The sequence below is a fragment of the Lampris incognitus genome, unplaced genomic scaffold (assembly GCF_029633865.1).
Source record: "Lampris incognitus isolate fLamInc1 unplaced genomic scaffold, fLamInc1.hap2 scaffold_51, whole genome shotgun sequence".
NCBI lineage: Eukaryota > Metazoa > Chordata > Actinopteri > Lampriformes > Lampridae > Lampris > Lampris incognitus.
In genome coordinates this window covers 695,046-721,588 of record NW_026611473.1, presented here as the reverse complement: position 1 = coordinate 721,588, position 26,543 = coordinate 695,046, and positions in this window count along the sequence as shown.

Genomic DNA, 26,543 nt, shown 5'->3' with positions numbered 1-26,543 from the left:
TCACCACAGACAGTCCTTGTGCATGCCGTGTCAATGACAGCTGATCCCAGAGCCTCAACCATGAATATTTCCGTATCCGATTCCTTAGAAAACAGCGTTATATTACACTCATCAGGTTCTTCTGTGCATTTATTTTCTTCTGTTATCTTTACGTGTTCTTTCTTATGTGGGCAATCTTTCACCCAGTGGAATGTGCTTTGACAAATCCCACACTTTGTTCGTCTTCCGTACTTGGCAAGTGGATTTGTGCCTGCGAGTGGTCCTCTAGCTTGCACACTTTGGGTTCGTGGGTGCGGTTTTCTTTGATCTGTGTAGTAGGCTGCATCCTGACTCACGTTAATGGCTCCCGCCTTCTGCTCATGTTTTTCTCCGAATATGCGTTTCAGTGCTGACTTCATATAATCAAAAGTGTGTTTACCACATGCAGTCAATGCCAGTTGCTTGTCTTTCACATCAAGACTTGCTGTATCCAGTAGTTTAAACGCCAAAACAGCGTCGGGCAGAACCATCTCGAATTTACAGATCCTGTTGTATTTCTGTTCAAAATCAACAATAAAGTCCACCATCGAGACGCCATTTTCCCTCGATATTCGATCAAACTCAGAATAGGCTTCGTAAGCCCGTTCCTTCTCTTCTCTCAAAAAAATCTTGTCAAGTTCCCCAATCAAAGTGGTCATTCCATCATCCTTATTTAGATCATCCACATTTATTCCTAAAGCAGTATCCCTCGCTCTACCTGTCAACGATAGAGCCACAGCCAACGCTTGCTTTTTCTTGTCCAAGTTCGTCACCCGTCTCCATATTTCCACTTAATTTTTCCAGTTTTCATACGGCTTCTTTTCGTCAAATCCAGGAGGGAATGGAGGGGGGGATGGAGGGAGGAATGGAGGGAGGGAATGGAGGGGGGAATGGAGGGAGGGAATGGAGGGGGGAATGGAGGGGGCGGATGGAGGGAGGAATGGAGGGGGGAATGGAAGGAGGAGGGAATGGAGGGGGGGATGGAGGGGGGACTGGAGGGGGGGATGGAGGGGAAGGGAATGGAGGGGGGGGTGGAGGGAGGAATGGAGGGGGGAATGAAGGGGGGGATGGAGGGGGGAGGGAATGGAGGGGGGGATGGAGGGAGGAATGGAGGGAGGGAATGGAGGGGGGAATGGAGGGGGGATGGAGGGAGGAATGGAAGGGGGAATGGAGGGGGGGATGGAGGGAGGAATGGAGGGAGGAATGGAGGGGGGAATGGAGGGGGGGATGGAGGGGGGGATGGAGGGAGGAATGGAGGGGGGAATGGAGGGGGGAATGGAAGGAGGAGGGAATGGAGGGGGGAATAGAGGGGGGAGGGAATGGAGGGGGGGATGGAGGGGGGAGGGAATGGAGGGAGGGATGGAGGGGGGGATGGAGGGGGGAGGGAATGGAGGGGGAATGGAGGGGGGAGGGAATGGAGGGAGGGATGGAGGGGGGAATGGAGGGGGGGATGGAGGGAGGAATGAAGGGGGGGAATGGAGGGGGGTGATGGAGGGGGTAATGGAGGGGGGGAATGGAGGGGGGATGGAGGGGGGGATGGAGGGGGGAGGGAATGGAGGGGTGGATGGAGGGGGGAATGGAGGGGGGAATGGAGGGGGGGATGGAGGGAGGAATGGAGGGGGGGATGGAGGGGGGAGGGAATGGAGGGGGGATGCAGGGAGGAATGGAGGGGGGAATGGAGGGGGGAATGGAAGGAGGAGGGAATGGAGGGGGGAATAGAGGGGGGAGGAAATGGAGGGGGGGATGGAGGGGGGAATGGAGGGGGGGAATGGAGGGGGGAATGGAGGGGGGGATGGAGGGAGGAATGGAGGGGGGGATGGAGGGGGGAGGGAATGGAGGGAGGAATGGAGGGGGGAATGGAAGGAGGAGGGAATGGAGGGAGGAATAGAGGGGGGAGGGAATGGAGGGGGGGATGGAGGGGGGAGGGAATGGAGGGAGGGATGGAGGGGGGGATGGAGGGGAGAGGGAATGGAGGGGGGAATGGAGGGGGGAGGGAATGGAGGGAGGAATGGAGGGGGGAATGGAGGGAGGAATGGAGGGGGGAATGGAGGGGGGGAATTGAGGGGGGAGGGAATGGAGGGGGGGATGGAGGGGGGGAATGGAGGGGGGATGGAGGGAGGGAATGGAGGGGGGGATGGAGGGGGGAGGGAATGGAGGGGGGAATGGAGGGGGGAGGGAATGGAGGGGGAGAGGGAGGGGGGAGGGAATGGAGGGGGGATGGAGGGGGAGGGAATGGAGGGGGGATGGAGGGGGGAGGGAGTGGAGGGGGGGATAGAGGGGGAAATGGAGGGGGGAATGGAGGGGGGAGGGAATGGAGGGAGGGGGGAATGGAGGGGGGAATGGAGGGAGGAATGGAGGGGGGGAATGGAGGGGGGAGGGAATGGAGGGAATGTGGGGTGAGGGAGAAAGATGGGCAGTAAACTTAATTCAGAAATATCACCAAATAAGTTGCATGTTCTAAATTAATGTGAACCCTGGGGCTGAGGAAGGGTCGTCAGGCTCACTAGGACACCCCTCACTAGTGAGCCGGGTCTTTTTGGGTGAGTCGGGCAGGCCTTGATGTAGTGGCCCGACCTCCCGCAGTAGAGGCAGAGGTGGCCACTCATCCTCTGCTCCCTAACCTCCAGCAGGAGCCGTGACCGACCCAACTGCATGGGCTCCTCCTCCGGCCTGGATCCAGAAGCCACCCAGGGTTGCGAGGGGGAGTGTGAGGGTGGAGAGAGCCCACGGGACGCTGACCCAGGGAAGGCACCGGTAGAACGGACGGGGGTTGGTCTATGGGAGGGGCCAGCGCGCGGGGCGCGTTCCTGGCGCCGCTCCCGCAGCCGTTCGTCCATCTGGAGGGCGAGGGTGACGAGCTCGTTGAAGGAGGCAGGGCGGTCCCGAACGATGAGATCTTTGATGGGGTCGCTCAGCCCCCTCCTGTACGCGCTCTTGAGCGCAGTGTCATCCCACCCACTGTCTGCCGCGAGTATCCTTACCTCCAAGGAATAATCTGCCACCGACCTGGCTCCCTGTTGGATGGAATGGAGGCGGCCGGCAGCGTCCTGCCCGTCAGCTGGGTGGTCGAACACCAGATTGAACTCGCGGCGGAAGGCACAATAGTCCGAGGCGAGCTGCTCGGTATGGCCTACCGCCGCTATGGCCCAGCTGAGGGCTTTGCCGGTGAGGAGGGACATGACAAGGGCTACCTTGGTCTCTCCTGTCCTATACCTGGCTGGCTGGTGTTTGAACAGGAGCTCACACTGACCAAGGAAACCCCTGCACAGCTCGAACTCCCCACCGAAGGCCTTCGGGCAGGGGAGGTTAGGCTCGCACCGGGGGTCCAGTGGGGGTTGACTCGGAGGAGGGGGAACGTCGGGACCAGGAACGGGGAAACCGAAGGCCGAGCTGGGGGCAGAGACCGAGGCCAGGGCAGGGTGGTCACTCATCCTGGAGACCGCTGTGGAGAGTGCAGCGATCTGCGCGGTGAGGGCATCTAACGCGCTCGTCGCGGCCTGGGAGCCGGACTGAAGATCGCTGACCTCTCCGGTGACACGGGTGAAGGCAGTAGTAAGCTCTGAGCGGAGAGAGGCAAGTTGGCAACTGTGACTTCTTACTACTGCCTCTAGGGGGACGGGGCTCTGGGGCGTCACAGGGACCGTCCGCTCCTTGGGTTTGCCTGGGTCCATAATGGCTCCGATGTTCTGTTGTGCTCGCGCACCAGAACCTGACCCGTATGGCGAAACCCAAGACAGACAGACACGAGATGACTTCTAAATCTACAAAGGGGGGTTTTATTGTGGGAGAGAAATGTATGGTGAAAAAGGCGTTCTGTTAGTGGGATGTGTGAATAAACTATGTGTGGTGTCCCGTGGTTTGCCTGTATAACTATGTGTGAGTGTTTTTAGCCTATGTGTGGTGCGGTATGTAAATGACCAGGAGGTGTTGAAAAAATGTGCGTGTACCTGGCAAGAAAGTCCAGTCCGTGATCCAAGAGGGGTTGTCCGAGAAAGTCCAGGTCCGAGATCCGGGAAGTCGAGTCCGAAGGGAGGGGTACAGATAGAGGGACAAGGGGGGAGATCGCAGGAGAGGTCCGGGGAGAAAACGTGAAGGTCGCTGGGGACGAGGGAGACACGGGGAGCCGTGGAAATCGCGGAGGGAGAGTCTTGGGAGGAAACAGAGACACGAAGATAAGACACTGGGGAATAAACAGAATGCAAGGAACGCTGGAGGGCTTGTCAGAACTGTACCGCAGGGTTCAGTAGGTCGAAGCACAGAGAGACGTTCTGGGAGGCTTCTTGTAGAAGGCTGCCTGAATGCCACAGGTGTGCCTGATGGATGATGGCAAACACCTGGTGCAGTGCAGCGCTCGTCTCCTCAGAGCGCGAGCCGAGCGCTCGGATGTTTCCGGCACGTCCGAGCTGGGGGAGTGGCTTGAACGTGCCGGGGAGGCAGGTCGGGGCGGTGTAACCACAACACTCACCTCTGCAAACATTTCCTGACCGGCCTGCAGGACGGAGTTAGGAAAGCCATAGAAACACACTGCGTAGGATACGGAAAGAGACGACTGGAATACTTGCTGAGACATGCTGATCATGCCCACGATCAAATGCAGAAAAAGGAAGAAGAACAGAAGGCAAGGCAGGCTCAGGACAAACATCGCACCTCTCTCTCTCTCCTCCATGGTGCCGCAGTGGCTTCCTTCACCCTACTAACCTGTGCAACAGGACAGACCCGGGGACCGTTCACGATGTCAGAACCCGTGACAACACGCCCAGCCCAGCGGCCCCCAACCGGGTGACGACTGCTGCTTCACATGTGGCAAGCCCGGTCACTGGGCTGAAGACTGTCCACTCCGTCAAGGGCATCAACCAAAGGCGCGGAAGAGGCCGAGGATGGAACAACGGACCTCACAACCAGTGGGCCCCACGGGGAGGCTCATACCGGGGTTCGGACTGACAGGCGACACGGGAGGAGGAGGTGGGGGTCCTGGACACATCTGCTGCCACATCAGGTCGTATGAATGCACAGACACAACCAAATACACTGATTTGCAATGAAGACTCTGCTTTGCTGTTAGCTTCCCCAGTTGGACAGTATGTATCTCATGAGCTAGCTTTCCGAAAACTGCCAATGATAACCTTGCGTCTTGCAAATGCTGAGCTGCCTTTCTTGTTAGACACGGGAGCCACACGAACGGTGGTGAGAACCGCCTATCGGCCGGCCACGGTTAACACGGAGCGGCCAAACGGTCCTCTCCACTGTTGCGAGTGGTACGTGTGTCACGGAGCCATTATCCATTCCTGTGTGCTTGTTTGCCTGGATGACAGCTCATCAACAAAATTGCCTGTTTTAATTTCTGATAACTGCCCATTTAATTTGCTGGATGGAGATGGCATGATCCAACTGGGCATCTCTGTTGTTTCCACCTCATCAGGGCTGTACATCACTTCGTTACCAGCAGCGAATATTTTTTTGCATACACATAACCCCGCCCTCCCTCTACGGGTCTACATGTGGGCTCCTACCGCCTCCCAATACACACAGTGGCTCTGCTCCCTTGCTCACATACCACAACAGGGGACGCATTGACCTACATGACAGCGGACAACCTACACTGCACCGCTCATGTCACGTGTACATTAGACAACGACCAAACTGCGTTGTTTTCGGTTGATGAGCCGGTCCCGCACGTCTCCTTGGTAAAACCACGGGGTTCCCAGTGGACAGATACGGGTCCACTCGCGCGACAAGCTTCTCTGGCGTCAGATTGGCTTCCCGCCGACTCTTCACGCGACTGGTCCCCCTCACTAAAATTATACCGGGTAGACGTCAGCGCCACCGTTGCGGTGACGTCACGAATGTTGGCTCTGTCCGCCCCCTCACCGTCAGTGACTGAGGCCCATACACTGGCACACACACACACACTGCACTTGCTCCGCAGCTTCACAACATCCCCTCCCATCTTTGGGCTGACGGGAAATAGGATGTAGGTCTCATACGTAATTGTGAGCCCGTCATCATTACCCCGAAATCCGACTTCCGTCCCCACCAACCTCAGTACCCTTTGAAACCGGAAGCGGTTAATGGCATCTGCCCTGTATTCAATGCCTTGCGTGTCAAGGGCATAATTGTCCCTTGGCCCACCTCCCCGGTTTCCACTCCCATCTTCCCCGTGAAGAAGATACGCCCACTGAATGGAGGTTCGTTCAAGACCTTCAGGCAGTAAATGCAGCTGTCAGGGCCCGCACGCCCTGCGTCCCCAATCCCTACACCCTTATGTCTCAGGTTCCCCCTTCTGCACGGCGGCTTACCGTTGTGGACCTTGCCAACGCTTTCTTCAGCGTCCCTGTTCTGGTTTGCCTTCCTATTTGACGGTCGGCCTTACACATGGACAAGGCTGTGTCAGGGCTATTGTGAAAGCCCCACGATCTACAACGGGGCGCTTCGAGACAGCCTTAGCACACTTACGCTGACGCGCGGCTCAACCCTATGGCAGTACGTCGACGACCTCCTGCTTTGTGCCCCCACCACAACGCAGTGCAGCCGTGACTCGGTCTCTCTCTTACGCCATCTGGCACAAGAAGGTCACCAAGCTAGTCTCTCCAAACTCCAATTTTGTCAACAACACGTCACTTTCCTCGGACACACGGTCCTATAACCCTAACCGGCTCTGGAAAAATAACCCTGTCCCCTTTTTTCTTTTTTTCTCCCCCTTTCTGTTTTTTTCCGTCTATGGGGAGGGCGCTCGTTTGCCGGATGTCGCGTCACGTTTCCCGTGACAACGGCGTGGGGGGCCGCCTTTTCCGGAGAGCTTGTCATCTACCGGAAGTGGTGTCATATTTCCCAGTATATATTTAGAGGCGGAGCCTCATTCTCTCTTTTCGTCGGAGTCGGGCACAGAGCTACGTCGCCCGCTGTTCGGTGAGTTGGATTAATGTTGGCTATTTTTTCGATTGTTAATTTGATTTTTACGAGCCTTAGAAGGCCACCGAGATGCCGCCCGGTCGTGAAAAGTCTAAGCCCTCGCCTGAAGAAGGTTCCATAAAACCGAAACGTCGCGCGACTTTCGTTGGTGGGGGACTGTGGCCGCCATCTAAACATCTTGTTTGATGGACAGTGTACAAGGTTAATTCCAATTTATTTGGGAATGCAGATTTAAATTTCTAACCTATTGTAAACGTTTGAACTACAAACGTTTGGACTGACACAGATTTACTATCTGTCGCAATTGTTGAGATTTAGCGGCGTTGTGAACGCCACCCATAAATGACGAGATGACACAAATGTTCGTTGACAATGTATTTCCTCCTGTACACAAGATAACATTAGCTGTTTCCAAACTGTACATGAGCTAACATAAGCTGGTCGTTTGGTTGACTGATACACGGCTAGCTGTACACACAGCTTGCTGAACAACAGCGTGCTGAATGACGTGATGCTGACCACAGCTGTGGGACCATACACTGGCTGTACACGTGCTGTACACGTGCAGTACTGAGCTGTGATGATGCTGGTTCTACAACGTTTCCACTTTATCGCATTTAAATTAACCGTTTCCACTTTATCGCATTTAATTAACTCTTGTATTTTTCGGGAGCTCAACTCCATGCAACCATGTGCTTCGTTTATTTCCACCGTTCAGAATCGCCTGCGCTGCATGATGACGTCATCTATGCGCCTCATATTACTGAGATTGGTGCCTCCATGGCTCCACCTGCTGGCCAGGCGGTCATACAATCATCAAATCTACTGTACATAACGTACACCTATTATGCCAGCGCCTGACGAGTGGCCGGATGGGGGGTACCCTTTCCCCTGGCTTAACCCCAATCTTAACCTTAAACCCGAATTCTGCCAGGTAACCCTAGTTGTGACTTGAACCCTGGAAAGGTAACAAGAAGCCCTAGTTGAGGTTTTAACCCTTGAGGGATAAGATAGAAAAAGACACACAATTTTTTTTTCTTTAAATGGCGGGGGGGAACGAGAAGACCGCCTATTCTGTCCTACGTATTTGTGTCCATGTATAGACAGGCGGACAGATAGCCAACATGAAGAATCCCAAAGAAATACAGAGTCCCAGTCCAAGTTGAGGAACTTTACTGAAGAACTTTGAGAATTCAAACCTTTTTGTAAAACTGTATAGGGGGGCAACACAGAGAAAGAATGTTTCAATAAACATTGCATAAATTATAAAATGTTATCACATGTCTATGACATAACTACATAACATATGTAAATAACTGCACATGACTGCATGTAAATAATAATTGTAGGCTACATAACTGCATGTAAATAGCGGCACATAACCTAGGAATGACGAAATCACACATGAATTATGAATGACTTATGAACTAATTGTAAATAATGTACACATGACATAGATCTACTACTTTCGGCTGCTCCCGTTAGGGGTCGCCACAGCGGATCATCCGTTTCCATTTCTTCCTGTCTTCTGCGTCTTCCTCTGTCACACCAGCCACCTGCATGTCTTCCCTCACCACATCCATAAACCTCCTCTTTGGCCTTCCTCTTCTTCTCTTCCCTGGCAGCTCCATAATCGGCATCCTTCTCCCAATATACTCAGCATCTCTCCTCCACACATGTCCAAGCCATCTCAATCTTGCCTCTCTTGCTTTGTCTCCAAACCGTCCAACTTGAGCGGTCCCTCTAATATAATCGTGCCTAATCCTGTGCTTCTTCGTCACTCCCAGTGAAAACCTTAGCGTCTTCAACTCTGCCACCTCCAGCTCCGCCTCCTGCTGTCTTTTCGTCAGTGCCACTGTCTCCAAACCATACAACGTAGCTGGTCTCACAACCATCTTGTAAACCTTCCCTTTAACTCTTGCTGGCACCCTTCTGTCGCAAATCACTCCTGACACTCTTCTCTGCCCTACCTGCACTCTCTTCTTCACCTCTCTCCTGCACTCCCCGTTACTTTGGACTGTTGACCCCAAGTATTTAAAGTCATATGCCTTCGTCACCTCCACTCCTGACCATTCCACTGTCTTCCCTCTCTTTCACACACAGGTATTCCATCTTGCTCCTACTGACTTTCATTCCTCTTCTCTCCAGTGCATACCTCCACATCTCCAGGCTCTCCTCCACCTGCACCCTACTCTCGCTACAGATCACAATGTCATCCGCGAACATCATCGTCCATGGAGACTCCTGCCTGATCTCATCCGTCAACCTGTCCATCACCATTGCAAACAAGAAGGGGCTCAGAGCCGATCCTTGATGTAAATCCCACCTCCACCTTGAACCCATCTGTCACCTCGCCACTGTCACACTTCCACGTGCATATCCTGCACCACTCCTACATACTTCTCGGCAACTCCCGGCTTCCTCATACAATACCACATCTCCTCTCTCGGCACCCTGGCTTATGCGTTCTCTAAATCTACAAAGACACAATGTAGCTCCTTCTGGCCTTCTCTATACTTCTCCACCAACACTCTCAAAGCAAACATCGCATCTGTGGTGCTATTTCGTGGCATGAAACCATACTGCCGCTCGCTAATCGTCACCTCTCCTCCTCTTAACCTAGCTTCGATTACTCTTTCCCAAATCTTCATGCTGTGGCTGATCAACTTTATACCTCTGTAGTTGCTACAGTTCTGCACATCGCCCTGGTTCTTGAAAATCGGTACCGGTATGCTTCTTCTCCACTCCTCAGGCATCCTCTCCCTTTCCAAGATTGAGTTAAACAATCTAGTTAAAAACCCCACTGCCATCTCTCCTAAACATCTCCATGCCTCCACAGGTATGTCATCAGGACCAGCTGCCTTGCCACTCTTCATCCTCTTCATAGCTGCCCTCACGTCCTCCTTGCTAATCCACTGCACTTCCTGATTCACTATCCCCACATCCTCCAACCTGCTCTCTCTCTCTCATTTTCTTCATTCATCAGCCCCCCAATGTACTCCTTCCACCTTCTCAGCACACTCTCTTCGCTCGTCAGCACATTTCCATCTCTATCCTTCATCACCCTAAGCTGCTGCACATCCTTTGCAGCTCGGTCCCTCTGTCTAGCCAATCGGTACAAGTCCTTTTCTCCTTCCTTAGTGTCTAACCTGTCATACAACTCACCATACGCCTTTTGCCTTTGCCACCTCTCTTAGCTTTAAGCTGTGTCTCCTTGTACTCCTGTCTACTTTCTTCATCTCTCTGACTATCCCATTTCTTCTTTGCCAACCTCTTCTTCTGTATACTTTGCTGTACTTCCTCACTCCACCACCAAGTCTCCTTGTCTTCCTTCCTCTGTCCTGCCGACACACCAAGTACCTTCCTAGCTGTCTCCCTCACTATTTCTGCAGTGGTTGCCCAGCCGTCCGGCAACTCTCCACTATCCACCCAGTGCCTGTCTTAACCCCTGCCTGAACTCCACACAACAGTTTTCCTTCTTCAACTTCCACCATTTGATCTTCGGCTCTGCCTTCACTCGCTTCAACTTCTTGCTCCTCTAAAGTCAAGTTTTATTTTTATTTCAGTGAACTGAAATGTTTTTTTTTTCTTCTCTTTTCACACCTGGTTTTAGTTCAGTTTTAGTGAACTACAATAACCTTGAGCTGGATCATGATCTGCTATTATAGACCATACTATACTGGTCTACCTGGGACTGCATCGTAGGTGAGGTCTGTTTGGGTCCTGCTCAAGTCCCACAGTGTCTATAGAGAGAAGAAGATGACAGTTAAGATACAAATGGGGCACTTCCATCAGCCTCCACTGATTCCCAGGGCAAATTAGCATGCTTTTTAACAAAAGCTATCGCCGCATGCTACCCCAAAAATGAAAACGCGCACGCAGAGCAACAGCCTACTTAGCAAGTTGGCTAACGTTGATTAGGTAAAAGCTAACTTACACAGCGACGCTCAGCTTTACTTGTAACTTAACACAACAAAACAACAAAACGTCTAGTGCAGCAGCACGTCTAGTACTGTTACCTCTCCAGCGTCGCGGCTCCGAACCGTAGTTGGAAGCCTCTGGTGGGTGTCTCGCTAGTCTATTTAGCTTAGCCTGGCTCGTAGCTGGTAACAACTTCATAAAGAGTCCGGACCAACTCTGCAGTGGAGAACGGGCCGGCCACTGCACTGCACTGCAGTCCCATTTAACACACGGCAGCCTCCCTCCCTCCCTCCCTCCCTCCCTCTCTCCCTGTGATGCATACAAATCATCACTGGTAACGGTGGCTACCTTCCTATTTGTCGGCAAACTAGCGTCTCCGCGGCTGCGGCTACAAACAGAAAATACACAGACACACACACACACACACGGCTGCGTCTACATCACCCCCCCCCACACACACACAATACCCACTAAGCCCTCTCCTTAAAGGGGCAAGGCACAGCTTGCATCAAAACGTATATGATTAATACTCACACTTTATTAATCTTGTAGGATGTGCCAGTGCTGCCGTGTCCAGGCTGTCCGCGCGCGTTGTTTGTGGCGCTTGCTTGACAGTACAACTTCCGGGTCAGCAAAAACGACTGTAACAAGGGTGTACCGGGGGTCGCTGCTCAACACACACAGTCCGCACAACAGTCGCAAATAAATGACTGACATCATTTTTTATTTTTGTTTTGTTTTTGTTTGTTTTTTTTGGGGGGGGGGGGGCAGGGGCTTCATATGTAATGGCTCCTCCCAGTGTAACGGGGCCAAATGGGTTGACATAAAATTAACATGATGATATTTTGACGTGGTCAAATAATGGACTTCTCAGCAAACCTTTCAGAGTTAACAAGCAAGCTTTTAATGACCGCAAGCCAAGCTAGTCATAACAGTCACAAATTCGTTTTGGTCTCAGCTTGATCCTTTTCTTGGCCACAGAAGCGACCTTATCTATTTGCCTACTCTTTACCCTCATGGTGGGAAATAGCATGTTGTCTAATCAACTTCTCTCGTAACGTCCCCATCACCTTGCACCGCATCCCCGCTATCTGTAACAGATATGCCCGTTTTTAACGTGTTCAATAGCCCACAACATAACCAAAACATCGACATTTCAGTTGCATCGTGGGTAACATGCAAATGAACTTGGAGCAGGAACACTCTAGTTGAATTCGCCACACTGCCTCCTTCCTTGAAAGACCAACGTCCCAAGTTGGCCTAACCCAAATCCCATGTGGATGGGTCCATCCACCATGAGGGTTTCTTCCGCCGAGCACCTCTCCCATCCCGGGCTGCTCCTTGCCGCGGGCTGCTGATGGATGACGGGGGCGGCTCTGCATCCGCTGGGTCTGAGCCCCCACCGTCGACTTCGACATCACCGCTGTTTCCATTCCTGGCCAGGGAGGGCAGCTCTGTAAACCCAGTGTCCCCGCCCCCTCCCTGGCCCAAAACAAGATGCTCTAATGGTAGCTCCTTGCTGACATCCAGGGAGGTTGGCTTTGATCCAGCAGTGTCCTTACCCCCTCCCTGGACCCCGGTAGCCTGGTCTGTACTAAGTAAGGTGCGAGGCGATCTTGGCGATGACTATCCGAGGGCGGCTGTGGAGCTTCACTCTATAGATGACCTCTGAGATCCTCTTCAGGATGAGGCAGGGCCCCTCCCAGTTGCTGTTCAGCTTTGGGGACCGTCCCTTCGTTCGCCGTGGGTTATACACCCATACGTTGTCCCCCTGCTGGTACTCTTTGCGGTGGCAACGTACATCATAGGCTCTCTTCTGCCTTTCCCCTGCAGAAGCCATATTCTCTGGAGCCTGCTGATGAGGAGCCTCCATCCGGTCCTGTAGTGCGTCTACATAGTCCTGGCCCGGCGGCACTCGTACTGGTGGGTTTGGCGGCTTGCCAAAGACCAGATCCACAGGCGTCTGTAGCTCCCGAGCAAACATCAGTGCAGCTGGTTGTAGTGATATAACGCCATGTATATCCACTGGAACTACACTAGGTGTTATGTACTACCCGGACTGTTATTATGGTTACACCACTACCACGTATGGTTATTACGTCTGCCTACTGAGCCACGATTAAACCTGAGTTCTATAACCCGGTGTGGTCATTGATCCTCGACCAATACTACCCCAAGTATTACTTCACCCGCCAGTGAAAAAGGGGTTACATAAGTTTCACTGTTTGCATCCACACAGTAAAAAGTGATCATATGCTGCCATTCAATTAAAGCGTGTTTTTTATTTGATTGGACCCGATATAATTGTATTTATGATATTTTGGGTCTATATATGTATTAAAATCACTTTAATTCAATGGAAATCAGGGCCTCATTGGTTCAATGTATTTGACTGACTTAAAACCAAAGACTATTTTTCCATCCAGTATGTCACGTGACTACTGACGCAGCCAAACTTTGGTTCTCAAAATCTCTTGATTTTATGCCATTTTTCTTTTCACTGCTTGGAGCCCTGAGGAGAAGTCAAGTTCACGGCGATGGACTTCAGGTGGCTGTGGTGCTGTGCAGCTTCTGGGGTCGGGATTTCTGACCGATCGTCAGGCATATGGTTGCACTCAATGAGTGTTGGAAGCAGCACACTTGTTTTTTCCATCCAACGACTCCGCCAAGAACCCTGTGGCTCTTCTTCCAGATGTCTCGGTGACTCCTGCACATGTACGCAACGCAGGGTGTACGGTGAGTCTGAACCTCTGATTTGGATGAAGTAGAAGAAATCAGACCTCGCCAGAGATCTGTTGCTCTGGTCGTCCAGGACGATGTAGACGTTACTAGCTCTGTCTGGGTGTGCTGTGCATTTAGAGGTGACTGCTGGTGGAGGCGCCTCCTCTTCACTCTCCCCGCCATGCTCTGAGGTGGGGTCCTTGTCTTTTTTGTCCCGTGGAGGAGGTCCAGGGTGGAGCGCCGCTATGTGGTCATCGCTCTCACATTCGCTGCACTTCAAAGTTGCCTTACAGTTCTTCGCCAAGTGAGTTGTGGAGGAGCAACACCTGTAGCAGGCATCATTCTCTTTCAGAAAGGCTTTGCGCTCCTCAAGAGACTTGCTTCGAAAACCCCGACATTTCTTTAGAGGATGGCGCTTCTGATGGATGGGACATTGTTTCCCTTTGTCGCCAGGCATGCTGCTCGAACTGCGTGACTGAGAAGCTGAGCGGTTTGTTGAGACCTCTGTCTTGTGGGTGGAGACATGCCTTTTGGCGTGTCTTGATACCTTTTCTGATCGCTCATGTTTTGAGAACCCTGTGGAGGACTTGTTGGACGTTTTCGAGGGAGCTGAAGGGAGAGTAAAGCTGGGGTCGTTTCTTCTGTGTGCCTCGCTGCAGAGGAAGCCTGCGAAGAAGGTGAATGGGGGGGGGCATGGTGCTGCTCTTTGTACTGGGAACCCTTAGTTATCCACCTCTCTTGTAGACTGTGGCAGCTTCTCAACAATCGGGTTGACACCCCTGGCGGTGTCCAGGTACGAGAGCCCCGGCAGGTAGCCCTCACACTTAGCAGAGTCTAACTCCATCAGCAGGTCTCCCAGTTCCCTCAACTTTACGGGGTCTTTCTGAGAGATTTTTGGAAAGTTCTCTATCCTCTCGAAGAGCGCTCTCTCGATCACTTCAGGGGAGCACTCTTCTAGGCGTTCCCAGACATGTTGTAGGCCCACTACAGGGTCGGCGACGTGCACATAGCGAATCCTTGTAACGTGCTCTGAGAACTCTTTTCCTAACGACTTTGTCAAGAGGTCGAGCTCCTCGCTGGCAGTTAAGTTCAGTCCTTCAATGGCGTTGAAGAAAGATGACTTCCATGCCCAATAATTTTCTGGGCGCTCGTTGAACTGGATGAGACCGGAATTCACAAGCTCTCGGCGCACCAAGTACCTCGCAATGTCATTCGTACCAGTCATGTCATCACGATGTGGCTGCGGTGAGGCTCTGAGAGGAGAGTGGTGCAGCTGAGCAGGAGGAGGCTGAGAAGGGGAGAGCTGAGCAGGATGTTGGTGATGTATGTGGAGTACAAAATGTTCTCCATATGCACTCCGTATGTACTCTGTAGTTTTCCACTTGTCTGTGTGTATGAAACTTCTCACTCACTGCAGACACACATAACCATTGTTCTCATGCGTACCTTCCATGGGGCCACATAGCAACTGTTACTATGCTTGCCTCCCCGTTGCCGCATCCCAGGAACGGCCAGGTACAGCAAAAGACAAGTGCAACAGGCGTACAGACACTCACGAGGCACAGAACGTGATTAACGTAGATGTTTCCTTCATTCCTTTGTAAGATTACACCTTAGTTGACGCAGGAAACATAGTGTATGACGCGACGGACTGTTCTATAAAAAACCACTATCTCCAGCTCAGAGGCAGAGCATATCCTCACAGACAAACCTCTGTGTGGCCTTATGTCTCTCCATCTGCAGATGCATTAAAGATTCTCTGTTTTCTTTAATATTTGTCCGATGATTATTCTCCCCAGAGGTTGCTGGGGCAAGAGCCCATTAAAAGGATAAAGGAAATCCACAACAATTTGGTGTCAGAAGCGGGATCTCACGTCGCCCCGCCAGACGGACAACCGGCTGACCGATCATCTCGGGACAAGAACATAGTCACCGATCTCCCAATAACCTCACCAGGTTTGAGAAGAAGAAAGGGAGAGGCGGGTGGTCCGTTTGTTCGGTGTCGCTGAGATCCCTCAGCAAAACCCTGGGAGATTCATCGCACGGGTAAGCAGAATTCTTTAAAGGATAAAATGATCATTTAAAACGCGTACTATTGAAACCAGATGAGGTCGTGCACTGACAATTAAGCGGCTGTTCACCCTCGGTCTCGCACTAATAGAAGTGGTCATTTGGAAGGATCAAGTGAATTTTGAGGGGAAAAAAAGAAAATAAAAGGGAAACAAGGGCAGTAAACTGCCCCCGATAAATATGGAGGGTCCGATCTATCAGATAATGAGTGATAAGGAAATATGGTGAAGACTCGGTAAAATATGTTTTAGACTGGATGCAGGATCATGGGTTTCCTGTTGAAGGAACTTTGAGCAAGAATAAACTAATGAAAGTCCGACAGTCCATGGAAAAGGGAAAAGCGAAGGTCTTAGAAAGGAAAAAGATTCCTACAACATGGTTAGAGTATATGGCAGAGCAAGAAAGAATTTTGGGAATGTGGGAGAAAGAGTGTGAAAGTAGGGAAAGAAAAAGGCTACAGAAGACTGTGACGTGCAGCGACGACTCGGTAAAGACAGAGATACGACAGCTCACGTATCAACCAAAGACCCGTTCTCACACACCTCTCCTATTCCATCTCTGACATCCACCCCTCCGCCATACTCACATGGCAGCCAGCCTCTCTCTCTCCTTTTGTCTTCCTTATATCCGCAGCTCATAGCGATGTCTCTGGGACACCCCTCTGACGACTCCGGGTCCGTCCAACAACCTGTCCAACAACGCGGCGCCATGAGACCGATCCTGGGACCACCACCGACACCCCGTCTGACACCACCACCACCACCAACACCCCAACCGCCACCAATTCTCTCTCCCCCGTCCACGGCGAGGGGCCAATGGGAAACTCACCTCTGCAAACATTTCCTGGCCGGCCTGCAGGACGGAGTTAGGAAAGCCATAGAAACACACTGCGTAGGATACGGAAAGAGACGACTGGAAGACTTGCTGAGACATGCTGATCATGCCCACGATCAAATGCAGAAAAAGGAAGAAGAACAGAAGGCAAGGCAGGCTCAGGACAAACATCGCACCTCTCTCTCTCTCCTCCATGGTGCCGCAGCGGCTTCCTTCACCCTACTAACCTGTGCAACAGGACAGACCCGGGGACCGTTCACGATGTCAGAACCCGTGACAACACGCCCAGCCCAGCGGCCCCCAACCGGGTGACGACTGCTGCTTCACATGTGGCCAGCCCGGTCACTGGGCTGAAGACTGTCCACTCCGTCAAGGGCATCAACCAAAGGCGCGGAAGAGGCCGAGGATGGAGCAACGGACCTCACAACCAGTGGGCCCCACGGGGAGGCTCATACCGGGGTTCGGACTGACAGGCGACACGGGAGGAGGAGGAGGGGGTCCTGGACACATCTGCTGCCACATCAGGTCGTATGAATGCACAGACACAACCAAATACACTGATTTGCAATGAAGACTCTGCTTTGCTGTTAGCTTCCCCAGTTGGACAGTATGTATCTCATGAGCTAGCTTTCCGAAAACTGCCAATGATAACCTTGCGTCTTGCAAATGCTGAGCTGCCTTTCTTGTTAGACACGGGAGCCACACGAACGGTGGTGAGAACCGCCTATCGGCCGGCCACGGTTAACACGGAGCGGCCAAACGGTCCTCTCCACTGTTGCGAGTGGTACGTGTGTCACGGAGCCATTATCCTTTCCTGTGCGCTTGTTTGCCTGGATGACAGCTCATCAACAAAATTGCCTGTTTTAATTTCTGATAACTGCCCATTTAATTTGCTGGATGGAGATGGCATGATCCAACTGGGCATCTCTGTTGTTTCCACCTCATCAGGGCTGTACATCACTTCGTTACCAGCAGCGAATATTTTTTTGCATACACATAACCCCGCCCTCCCTCTACGGGTCTACATGTGGGCTCCTACCGCCTCCCAATACACACAGTGGCTCTGCTCCCTTGCTCACACACCACAACAGGGGACGCATCGACCTACATGACAGCGGACAACCTACACTGCACCGCTCATGTCACGTGTACATTAGACACCGACCAAACTGCGTTGTTTTCGGTTGATGACTCGGTCCCGCACGTCTCCTTGGTAAAACCACGGGGTTCCCAGTGGACAGATACGGGTCCACTCGCGCGACAGGCTTCTCTGGCGTCAGATTGGCTTCCCGCCGACTCTTCACGCGACTGGTCCCCCTCACTAAAATTATACCGGGTAGACGTCAGCGCCACCGTTGCTGTGACGCCACGAATGTTGGCTCTTTCCGCCCCCTCACCGTCAGTGACTGAGGCCCATACACACAAATGCACACACACACACACACACACACTGCACTTGCTCCGCAGCTTCACAACATCCCCTCCCATCTTTGGGCTGACAGGAAATAGGATGTAGGTCTCATACGTAATTGTGAGCCCGTCATCATTACCCCGAAATCCGACTTCCGTCCCCACCAACCTCAGTACCCTTTGAAACCGGAAGCGGTTAATGGCATCTGCCCTGTATTCAATGCCTTGCGTGTCAAGGGCATAATTGTCCCTTGCCCCACCTCCCCGGTTTCCACTCCCATCTTCCCCGCGAAGAAGATACGCCCACCCGGACAGCCCACTGAATGGAGGTTCGTTCAAGACCTTCAGGCAGTAAATGCAGCTGTCAGGGCCCGCACGCCCTGCGTCCCCAATCCCTACACCCTTATGTCTCAGGTTCCCCCTTCTGCACGGCGGTTTACCGTTGTGGACCTTGCCAACGCTTTCTTCAGCGTCCCTGTTCATCCTGACGGCCAGTTCTGGTTTGCGTTCCTATTTGACGGTCGGCCTTACACATGGACAAGGCTGTGTCAGGGCTATTGTGAAAGCCCCACGATCTACAACGGGGCGCTTCGAGACAGCCTTAGCACACTTACGCTGACGCGCGGCTCAACCCTATGGCAGTACGTCGACGACCTCCTGCTTTGTGCCCCCACCACAACGCAGTGCAGCTGTGACTCGGTCTCTCTCTTACGCCATCTGGCCCAAGAAGGTCACCAAGCTACTCTCTCCAAACTCCAATTTTGTCAACAACACGTCACTTTCCTCGGACACACGGTCCTATAACTCTAACCCGAACCCGTCTCTGGAAAAGACACACTGTCCCCTTTTGTCTTTTTTTTTCTTTTTTTCTCCCCCTTTCTTTTTTTTTCTGTCTATGGGGAGGGCGCGCGTTTGCCGGATGTCGCGTCACGTTTCCCGTGACAACGGCGTGGGGGGCCGCCTTTTGTGGAGAGCGTGACATCTACCGGAAGTGGTGTCATATTTCCCAGTATATATTAAGAGGCGGAGCCTCATTCTCTCTTTTCGATGGAGTCCGGCACAGAGCTACGTCGCCCGCTGTTCGGTGAGTTGGATTAATGTTGGCTATTTTTCCGATTGTTAATTTGATTTTTACGAGCCTTAGAAGGCCACCGAGATGCCGCCCGGTCATGAAAAGTCTAAGCCCTCGCCTGAAGAAGGTTCCATAAAACCGAAACGTCGCGCGACTTTCGTTGGTGGGGGACTGTGGCCGCCATCTAAACATCTTGTTTGATGGACAGTGTACAAGGTTAATTCCAATTTATTTGGGAATGCAGATTTAAATTTCTAACCTATTGTAAACGTTTGAACTACAAACGTTTGGACTGACACAGATTTACTATCTGTCGCAATTGTTGAGATTTAGCGGCGTTGTGAACGCCACCCATAAATGACGAGATGACACAAATGTTCGTTGACAATGTATTTCCTCCTGTACACAAGATAACATTAGCTGTTTCCAAACTGTACATGAGCTAACATAAGCTGGTCGTTTGGTTGACTGATACACGGCTAGCTGTACACACAGCTTGCTGAACAACAGCGTGCTGAATGACGTGATGCTGACCACAGCTGTGGGACCATACACTGGCTGTACACGTGCTGTACACGTGCAGTACTGAGCTGTGATGATGCTGGTTCTACAACGTTTCCACTTTATCGCATTTAAATTAACCGTTTCCACTTTATCGCATTTAATTAACTCTTGTATTTTTCGGGAGCTCAACTCCATGCAACCATGTGCTTCGTTTATTTCCACCGTTCAGAATCGCCTGCGCTGCATGATGACGTCATCTATGCGCCTCATATTACTGAGATTGGTGCCTCCATGGCTCCACCTGCTGGCCAGGCGGTCATACAATCATCCAATCTACTGTACATAACGTACACCTATTATGCCAGCGCCTGACGAGTGGCCGGATGGGGGGTACCCTTTCCCCTGGCTTAACCCCAATCTTAACCTTAAACCCGAATTCTGCCAGGTAACCCTAGTTGTGACTTGAACCCTGGAAAGGTAACAAGAAGCCCTAGTTGAGGTTTTAACCCTTGAGGGATAAGATAGAAAAAGACACACAATTTTTTTTTCTTTAAATGGCGGGGGGGAACGAGAAGGGCCGCCTTTTCCGGAGAGCTTGTCGTCTACCGGAAGTGGTGTCATATTTCCCAGTATATATTTAGAGGCGGAGCCTCATTCTCTCTTTTCGTCGGAGTCCGGCACAGAGCTACGTCGCCCGCTGTTCGGTGAGTTGGATTAATGTTGGCTATTTTTTCGATTGTTAATTTGATTTTTACGAGCCTTAGAAGGCCACCGAGATGCCGCCCGGTCGTGAAAAGTCTAAGCCCTCGCCTGAAGAAGGTTCCATAAAACCGAAACGTCGCGCGACTTTCGTTGGTGGTGGACTGTGGCCGCCATCTAAACATCTTGTTTGATGGACAGTGTACAAGGTTAATTCCAATTTATTTGGGAATGCAGATTTAAATTTCTAACCTATTGTAAACGTTTGAACTACAAACGTTTGGACTGACACAGATTTACTATCTGTCGCAATTGTTGAGATTTAGCGGCGTTGTGAACGCCACCCATAAATGACGAGATGACACAAATGTTCGTTGACAATGTATTTCCTCCTGTACACAAGATAACATTAGCTGTTTCCAAACTGTACATGAACTAACATAAGCTGGTCGTTTGGTTGACTGATACACGGCTAGCTGTACACACAGCTTGCTGAACAACAGCGTGCTGAATGACGTGATGCTGACCACAGCTGTGGGACCATACACTGGCTGTACACGTGCTGTACACGTGCAGTACTGAGCTGTGATGATGCTGGTTCTACAACGTTTCCACTTTATCGCATTTAAATTAACCGTTTCCACTTTATCGCATTTAATTAACTCTTGTATTTTTCGGGAGCTCAACTCCATGCAACCATGTGCTTCGTTTATTTCCACCGTTCAGAATCGCCTGCGCTGCATGATGACGTCATCTATGCGCCTCATATTACTGAGATTGGTGCCTCCATGGCTCCACCTGCTGGCCAGGCGGTCATACAATCATCCAATCTACTGTACATAACGTACACCTATTATGCCAGCGCCTGACGAGTGGCCGGATGGGGGGGTACCCTTTCCCCTGGCTTAACCCCAATCTTAACCTTAAACCCGAATTCTGCCAGGTAACCCTAGTTGTGACTTGAACCCTGGAAAGGTAACAAGAAGCCCTAGTTGAGGTTTTAACCCTTGAGGGATAAGATAGAAAAAGACACACAATTTTTTTTTCTTTAAATGGCGGGGGGGAACGAGAAGACCGCCTATTCTGTCCTACGTATTTGTGTCCATGTATAGACAGGCGGACAGATAGCCAACATGAAGAATCCCAAAGAAATACAGAGTCCCAGTCCAAGTTGAGGAACTTTACTGAAGAACTTTGAGAATTCAAACCTTTTTGTAAAACTGTATAGGGGGGCAATACAGAGAAAGAATGTTTCAATAAACATTGCATAAATTATAAAATGTTATCACATGTCTATGACATAACTACATAACATATGTAAATAACTGCACATGACTGCATGTAAATAATAATTGTAGGCTACATAACTGCATGTAAATAGCTGCACATAACCTAGGAATGACGAAATCACACATGAATTATGAATGACTTATGAACTAATTGTAAATAATGTACATATGACATAGATCTACTACTTTCGGCTGCTCCCGTTAGGGGTCGCCACAGCGGATCATCCGTTTCCATTTCTTCCTGTCTTCTGCGTCTTCCTCTGTCACACCAGCCACCTGCATGTCTTCCCTCACCACATCCATAAACCTCCTCTTTGGCCTTCCTCTTCTTCTCTTCCCTGGCAGCTCCATAATCAGCATCTCTCCTCCACACATGTCCAAGCCATCTCAATCTTGCCTCTCTTGCTTTGTCTCCAAACCGTCCGACTTGAGCGGTCCCTCTAATATAATCGTGCCTAATCCTGTGCTTCTTCGTCACTCCCAGTGAAAACCTTAGCGTCTTCAACTCTGCCACCTCCAGCTCCGCCTCCTGCTGTCTTTTCGTCAGTGCCACTGTCTCCAAACCATACAACGTAGCTGGTCTCACAACCATCTTGTAAACCTTCCCTTTAACTCTTGCTGGCACCCTTCTGTCGCAAATCACTCCTGACACTCTTCTCCGCCCTACCTGCACTCTCTTCTTCACCTCTCTCCTGCACTCCCCGTTACTTTGGACTGTTGACCCCAAGTATTTAAAGTCATATGCCTTCGTCACCTCCACTCGTGACCATTCCACTGTCTTCCCTCTCTTTCACACACAGGTATTCCGTCTTGCTCCTACTGACTTTCATTCCTCTTCCCTCCAGTGCATACCTCCACATCTCCAGGCTCTCCTCCACCTGCACCCTACTCTCGCCACAGATCACAATGTCATCCGCGAACATCATCGTCCATGGAGACTCCTGCCTGATCTCATCCGTCAACCTGTCCATCACCATTGCAAACAAGAAGGGGCTCAGAGCCGATTCTTGATGTAATCCCACCTCCACCTTGAACCCATCTGTCACCTCGCCACTGTCACACTTCCACGTGCATATCCTGCACCACTCCTACATACTTCTCGGCAACTCCCGGCTTCCTCATACAATACCACATCTCCTCTCTCGGCACCCTGGCTTATGCGTTCTCTAAATCTACAAAGACACAATGTAACTCCTTCTGGCCTTCTCTATACTTCTCCATCAACATTCTCAAAGCAAACATCGCATCTGTGGTGCTCTTTCGTGGCATGAAACCATACTGCCGCTCGCTAATCGTCACCTCTCCTCCTCTTAACCTAGCTTCGATTACTCTTTCCCAAATCTTCATGCTGTGGCTGATCAACTTTATACCTCTGTAGTTGCTACAGTTCTGCACATCGCCCTGGTTCTTGAAAATCGGTACCGGTATGCTTCTTCTCCACTCCTCAGGCATCCTCTCCCTTTCCAAGTTTGAGTTAAACAATCTAGTTAAAAACCCCACTGCCATCTCTCCTAAACATCTCCATGCCTCCACAGGTATGTCATCAGGACCAACTGCCTTGCCACTCTTCATCCTCTTCATAGCTGCCCTCACGTCCTCCTTGCTAATCCACTGCACTTCCTGATTCACTATCCCCACATCATCCAACCTGCTCTCTCTCTCTCATTTTCTTCATTCATCAGCCCCCCAATGTACTCCTTCCACCTTCTCAGCACACTCTCTTCGCTCGTCAGCACATTTCCATCTCTATCCTTCATCACCCTAAGCTGCTGCACATCCTTTGCAGCTCGGTCCCTCTGTCTAGCCAATCGGTACAAGTCCTTTTCTCCTTCCTTAGTGTCTAACCTGTCATACAACTCACCATACGCCTTTTGCCTTTGCCACCTCTCTTAGCTTTACGCTGTGTCTCCTTGTACTCCTGTCTACTTTCTTCATCTCTCTGACTATCCCATTTCTTCTTTGCCAACCTCTTCTTCTGTATACTTTGCTGTACTTCCTCACTCCACCACCAAGTCTCCTTGTCTTCCTTCCTCTGTCCTGCCGACACACCAAGTACCTTCCTAGCTGTCTCCCTCACTATTTCTGCAGTGGTTGCCCAGCCGTCCGGCAACTCTCCACTATCCACCCAGTGCCTGTCTTAACCCCTGCCTGAACTCCACACAACAGTTTTCCTTCTTCAACTTCCACCATTTGATCTTCGGCTCTGCCTTCACTCGCTTCCTCTTCTTGCTCCTCTAAAGTCAAGTTTTATTTTTATTTCAGTGAACTGAAACGTTTTTTTTTTGTTTTTTTTTCTTCTCTTTTCACACCTGGTTTTAGTTCAGTTTTAGTGAACTACAATAACCTTGAGCTGGATCATGATCTGCTATTATAGACCATACTATACTGGTCTACCTGGGACTGCATCGTAGGTGAGGTCTGTTTGGGTCATGCTCAGGTCCCACAGTGTCTATAGAGAGAAGAAGATGACAGTTAAGATACAAATGGGGCACTTCCATCAGCCTCCACTGATTCCCAGGGCAAATTAGCATGCTTTTTAACAAAAGCTATCGCCGCATGCTACCCCAAAAATGAAAACGCGCACGCAGAGCACCAGCCTACTTAGCAAGTTGGCTAACGTTGATTAGGTAAAAGCTAACTTACACAGCGACGCTCAGCTTTACTTGTAACTTAACACAACAAAACAACAAAACGTCTAGTGCAGCAGCACGTCTAGTACTGTTACCTCTCCAGCGTCGCGGCTCCGAACCGTAGTTGGAAGCCTCCGGTGGGTGTCTCGCTAGTCTATTTAGCTTAGCCTGGCTCGTAGCTGGTAACAACTTCATAAAGAGTCCGGACCAACTCCGCGGTGGAGAACGGGCCGGCCACTGCACTGCACTGCAGTCCCATTTAACACACGGCAGCCTCCCTCCCTCCCTCCCTCCCTGTGATGCATACAAATCATCACTGGTAACGGTGGCTACCTTCCTATTTGTCGGCAAACTAGCGTCTCCGCGGCTGCGGCTACAAACAGAAAATACACAGACACACACACACACACACACACACACGGCTGCGTCTACATTACCCCCCCACACACACACACACAATACCCACTAAGCCCTCTCCTTAAAGGGGCAAGGCACAGCTTGCATCAAAACGTATATGATTAATACTCACACTTTATTAATCTTGTAGGATGTGCCAGTGCTGCCGTGTCCAGGCTGTCCGCGCGCGTTGTTTGTGGCGCTTGCTTGACAGTACAACCTCCGGGTCAGCAAAAACGACTGTAACAAGGGTGTACCGGGGGTCGCTGCTCAACACACACAGTCCGCACAACAGTCGCAAATAAATGACTGACATCATTTTTTATTTTTGTTTTGTTTTTGTTTGTTTTTTTTTTTGGGGGGGGGGGCAGGGGCTTCATATGCAATGGCTCCTCCCAGTGTAACGGGGCCAAATGGGTTGACATAAAATTAACATGATGATATTTCCACGTGGTCAAATAATGGACTTCTCAGCAAACCTTTCAGAGTTAGCAAGCAAGCTTTTAATGACCGCAAGCCAAGCTAGTCATAACAGTCACAAATTCGTTTTGGTCTCAGCTTGATCCTTTTCTTGGCCACAGAAGCGACCTTATCTATTTGCCTACTCTTTACCCTCATGGTGGGAAATAGCATGTTGTCTAATCAACTTCTCTCGTAACGTCCCCATCACCTTGCACCGCATCCCCGCTATCTGTAACAGATATGCCCGTTTTTAACGTGTTCAATAGCCCACAACATAACCAAAACATCGACATTTCAGTTGCATCGTGGGTAACATGCAAATGAACTTGGAGCAGGAACACTCTAGTTGAATTCGCCACACTGCCTCCTTCCTTGAAAGACCAACGTCCCGTTGGCCTAACCCAAATCCCATGTGGATGGGTCCATCCACCATGAGGGTTTCTTCCGCCGAGCACCTCTCCCATCCCGGGCTGCTCCTTGCCGCGGGCTGCTGATGGATGACGGGGGCGGCTCTGCATCCGCTGGGTCTGAGCCCCCACCGTCGACTTCGACGTCACCGCTGTTTCCATTCCTGGCCAGGGAGGGCAGCTCTGTAAACCCAGTGTCCCCGCCCCCTCCCTGGCCCAAAACAAGATGCTCTAATGGTAGCTCCTTGCTGACATCCAGGGAGGTTGGCTTTGATCCAGCAGTGTCCTTACCCCCTCCCTGGACCCCGGTAGCCTGGTCTGTACTAAGTAAGGTGCGAGGCGATCTTGGTGAAGGATGACTATCCGAGGGCGGCTGTGGAGCTTCACTCTATAGATGACCTCTGAGATCCTCTTCAGGATGAGGCAGGGCCCCTCCCAGTTGCTGTTCAGCTTTGGGGACCGTCCCTTCGTTCGCCGTGGGTTATACACCCATACGTTGTCCCCCTGCTGGTACTCTTTGCGGTGGCAACGTACATCATAGGCTCTCTTCTGCCTTTCCCCTGCAGAAGCCATATTCTCTGGAGCCAGCTGATGAGGAGCCTCCATCCGGTCCTGTAGTGCGTCTACATAGTCCTGGCCCGGCGGCACTCGTACTGGTGGGTTTGGCGGCTTGCCAAAGACCAGATCCACAGGCGTCTGTAGCTCCCGAGCAAACATCAGTGCAGCTGGTTGTAGTGATATAAATGCCATGTATATCCACTGGAACTACACTAGGTGTTATGTACTACCCGGACTGTTATTATGGTTACACCACTACCACGTATGGTTATTACGTCTGCCTACTGAGCCACGATTAATCCTGAGTTCTCTAACCCGGTGTGATCATTGATCCTCGACCAATACTACCCCAAGTATTACTTCACCCGCCAGTGAAAAAGGGGTTACATAAGTTTCACTGTTTGCATCCACACAGTAAAAAGTGATCATATGCTGCCATTCAATTAAAGCGTGTTTTTTATTTGATTGGACCCGATATAATTGTATTTATGATATTTTGGGTCTATATATGTATTAAACTCACTTTAATTCAATGGAAATCAGGGCCTCATTGGTTCAATGTATTTGACTGACTTAAAACCAAAGACTATTTTTCCATCCAGTATGTCACGTGACTACTGACGTAGCCAAACTTTGGTTCTCA